The sequence below is a fragment of the Euprymna scolopes genome, chromosome 19, assembly GCF_053919585.1.
Source record: "Euprymna scolopes isolate OS-2025 chromosome 19, ASM5391958v1, whole genome shotgun sequence".
Classification (NCBI taxonomy): Eukaryota; Metazoa; Mollusca; class Cephalopoda; order Sepiida; family Sepiolidae; genus Euprymna; species Euprymna scolopes.
The window spans coordinates 60,552,685-60,557,651 of record NC_136500.1 but is presented as its reverse complement, the minus strand read 5'-3'; positions in this window follow the sequence as shown (position 1 = coordinate 60,557,651).

Genomic DNA, 4,967 nt, shown 5'->3' with positions numbered 1-4,967 from the left:
AATGAAAAAATTATTTTATTTAATGTTGATACTAATTTACTGCTCAGTGATGGCTCGATCATTTTCAATCTGTTTCATAAATTGCAATCAGAAACTAACAATATAGGTCATCAGCTATAGAAGTACCAAAATAACTTCACTATGTGGTGTTTTGAAAAAATAGTAGCATAACTTTCGGATTATGTTCGATATATGTACGTTTTATTTCTGAGTTATAAACCATTGAAACAAATGCTGTTCAATTCTATTCCTGTGGCAGGATCATAGGCAAAGTAAGCCTTGAGTCTAGTATTGTCACATGCACCAAAAAAAAAAAAAAAAAAAAAAAAAACATGAAAAAAATAACACCAAATATAAAGGCCATGAGACTCAGAAGAAAGATCTAAGCATCATAACCAGCAGAGGTTCGTTTGATAGTTACCATGGGGGACTTGGTCATCATTCTACAAATATTGGCCCTTTTAACATAATAGAACAGACCAAATGCTGGTAGATAAATATGATCAGCATAAACCAAAGACAATGTAGAGAAAGAAATGGACCAAAAAGGAAATTTTACTCGTAATGGAGTGTTGTTAGATAAACAAGTCACACACTGAAGTTTATTTATGCATATAGAACAAAATCCTGAAGTCATGTCATCGATTTTTCAAACACCCTGTATATATAAAGTGAAAATATCTGCATGTGTGTTTATCTGTCCGCACATCATTTGCTAATGGTGTCTCTGTAAAACCGATAACACATTTGGAATCAGCAGGTTCCTACAGGTGTTTTAGTTTTTGTTTTAAATGATGATAATTTTTTTTTTTTGCCTTTTCTTCTTCCATTCTAAAATACATAATAAAAGGTTGTGTTATTTTTTAACGACATATTGACTTTTATGGTCTTTTAATACTGGAAACCATTTTTTAAAATAAATATTTTACTTTTGTAAATGAATTATTAGAATAACAGTAGTTGTACTTTATTTATTTATCTATTTATTTTACATGAGTGAGTTCATACCTTTCCTAAGTTATGTTAAATGTATTTAATACACATGCAATGTTGGGTACATTTTCTAGTTTTGTTATGAAAAAAAATCTTCCATTTATAATGAAAAAAATTATTTAAAAAATTAATCAAGAATGAATAACTTTGTACATGTTTTTCAAATTTTTTCCTTAATGCCACAACTTCCTAACCTTTGACCTCTCTCTCTCTCTCTCTCTCTCTCTCTCTCTCTCTCTCTCTCTCTCGTTGCTAGGTTTGAGCATGGCTTTGCATCTGACATTTAGTTTGACCTTCATTGCAATTATAAGCACTATTGCCTGTGTAACATTCCACCTTTTCTTCTTTCTATAATTCTTCATTACAACGGAAGTGTTTAGCAAACAACGTGGCCGCTAGTAAATGGCTTAATGGTGGGACCATGTAACTAGTGGTTAATGAGACTGGAATTGACGGTCTGGATTTATTAGCAATGAGTTTAAAAAAAAAAAAAAAAGGATATTATTAAAACTTGAATAATTAAAAAGTAAATTTAAAAAAAAAAAAAAAACTTCCTTTTTTTTTATATTGATTATCAGCTCTAAGAGTCTTCATTATTTTCATTTTTTTGTTTCATAAATATTGAGTTGGCCAAAAACTGTGTTCACTTTTTTTAGGAAGGAAGAGCCCAAACATCAAATTTAGAAGCATAACAATACTTGATTTGGAAATTTTGAGAATGTTTATGATTTATTAGGTTGTCAAACGACAATCTTGTTCAATTACGGTTTTTTCTTGGTCACTGTCAATCATATTTAGCTGACCTGAGCAAAGAGAGCAGCTCTCACTGAAAATTTCCTTTTCAGAATCGAGTAAGCCATTTTTGGCATGCTCATTCTTAAATAGCATTCTCTCTCGGCATGTGGCATATTTTTATGAAGATTTTTGTAACTTTCTTTTTCTTTTCCTTTTTTTTTTTTTTGTAGTAAAAATGCATCAGATGTCATCCTCTGGATCTTTTATTTCAATACAAATAAAAATATAAGAACTCCTCTGCTCAAAGGCACTAATGTAAATATACTTACTACATCAAATACTGGATTTGAAGAAAAGAAACAAAAAAATCTTTAGTAGGCTAGAAAGATGACATTAACCCTGCGTTGGTCCCATGGAGTGTTTTATCACCCCAGTTTTGCTTAAGTGTTCATAATTCCTAGTTGGCAACTTATTTATTTTCCTCCTTCCCAGTACTCTCCTGACTTAATGAGAGTATAGCACATGCTATATGGCACAGTTTATCTCATTTTTCCTTGGAGGTAGACGTTGCTTTGTCCTTCTGGGGTGACTGGACACCCCAACTGACTAAAATAGGTATGATTTTATGATTTATGTATATTTGTACTTTTTCATTGAAAATCTGTAGATATAAGCGAATATTATGTATCATTAGGCTACTCTGTAATATTTAATATGGAATTAATGTTTTGGTATTTTCTTTATCATAAGTTTTGATAGGATTATTATTTCATTTACAATTTATTATTTATTCAGTCTTGTAACTATGAGCTTAGCTAATGTAATATCTTAATTTTTTCCTTAGTTTTATAATTGATTTTATTGTATTATTTTATATTAATATCAGCAAGATACAAGTGATTACAACTGTTGATCAGGGACTATAGATATACCCTGAATCAACAGGATAAATATATTTTGCAAAATAATAACACTATAAATATTTTTGTATTGGGGTGTATAAACACCTAATAAGACTAACCATGTTTGGAACACCCAGGTGACTAACGCAAGGTTAAAGAAAAAAAAAAAAATGAACGAACGTTTTGTCCAACCCAATACTTTTCAGTGTTTTAAATTTTTCTTTTCTATTTAATTTTTTTTTTTTTATTATTTAGCTCATAGTATTATTTAAGAATCAAGAGTTACAAATACCAAATCATCAAGCAAGTCGATAGAGAGAGGAAGGTGTGTATGTGTGTGTGGGGGGGGGGGAAGGATGATTACACAACGAATGCAGACAGGGAAACTACTCACATACTTATTGTTTAGAGTGTGAGAAAAGATGAAGAGCGAATACAAATTACATATTTGTTTCCTTTATCTTATATAATATTGAACTTTTGGCGCTACGGTAGATAAATGGAGTTTTCAGATAAAAAAAAAAAGTGTTTCAACTGATTTTTTTTTTGTCAATTCTAATAAGTTACAATGGTAGCTTCCAAATCATGCAGTCGAAATTACCTGAATATTACTGAATTATTAAACAAGACAACTTTAATCGTGTTAGCAGGTGAAAAACTTCGACCATCCTGTTTAAATCAAAACGGAAAATCACCTCCCTTTTGAACTCTCCTGTGTCTTGCGATCGTTTTCATCAAATTCTATTTTTTTTTCTTTCATAAATAATTTTCTACCTTATCAATTTCGGTAAATTTTGGATATAATCATCTTAAAAATACGAGGAATACGTAGATACGATTGTTTTCGTGTGAATTTCAGTATTACGATTTCCGAGATTTCGTCCCAATAATGTAGAAGCGCTAAACTTTTTTTATCATACCTTATTTCACTTAGTTAAACCCTTTTTGAAATAAGATTTTTAAAGTTATTTTTTATACTAAATAGATTAAGATTAAAATTTAAAAAAATGATGTCTAAGTCACACTACGAGAAATATATATATATATATATATATATATATATATATATATATATATATATATATATATATATATATATATATATATATATATATATATATATATGTCTTCTTTTTTATTACCGTTTTTTTCTGTTCAGTTACATTTTTGTTTCAGCTACACGACCGTTTTTTTTTTGCCGTTATGTAGCCTTCTCAGACGCAAGAAGTGGTCACACAAATTTATTAACACGGAGATTAGCGAAAATAACTTTCCCAGGTCGGGTCAGATTCATAAATCACATGCACTTAAATCATTTAATTAGTGTCAAGAAATTGTCAAACTCAAAATACTTCAAAACACTTAGATACATATAGCTGTCATAAAAACTGAAAATAGAGCTTACATAACTGAAATGATGGACTTTATTGTTTGTGGGATTGAAATCCAATTAGAGGTTCTTAAAATAATAATAATCTCAGTTTTGTGCGATTTATATCATTACTAGCAGGAAGACCCGACGTTGCTCAGGATTGAATGAGGATCAGTGAATATTCCACACTTCCGATACTTTTATTGTCATCAAAATTAGTAAAATTTCCCATTTGTTAATCAAATCAAGTGATTGCCTGCTCTAGTCGGGAACTTGAATTAACGTTTAAGATGCAAAAAAAAAAAAAAAAAAAAAAAAAAAAAAAAACAAACTACAGTACAGGGTGGCCCACTTAAAAGTAGCCCAGAAAATGTAGTAGAGAGAAGAAACATTCTTTTATTGTTTAAATTACCTATAATGTTATAAAAGATGCTGGAAGTGCTCCCCGTTGACATCTGTGCATTTCTGGACACGTTTGACAACGTTTGAGGATACTGCCTCTACATCTTCTCTGGTGATTCTCCTGATAGCGTTGGTAATGTTCTCCTTTATTTGGTCTAGACTGTGAAGTTTATTTGCATAAACTTTTTGTTTTAAAGTCACCCAAAAATAAAAAAATCACATGACAAATCCGAGGAACATGGTGGCCATAACCCTTTGCTTATTGTTCTGATAGGCTTCCACAATCACTATTCTCTGCTGCAGAGAAAACAGCATACCTAAAAAAATTTAATGTTGGTTTTAAGAAATTAGGAAGCTTAATCTGAAAAAAAAAAAAATTGATTAGAGAAAGATTAGAGAGATCGAGCTACTTTTAAGTGGGCCGCTTAATCTGAAAAAAAAAATTGATTAGAGAACGGGCTACTTTTAAGTGGGCCACTCTGTATCATTGTTCGATTGTGCTCCAAACAGAAAAATTCACTTTAAATGCGCCTTTGTCTTATCAAAGAATCTACTATTTATAC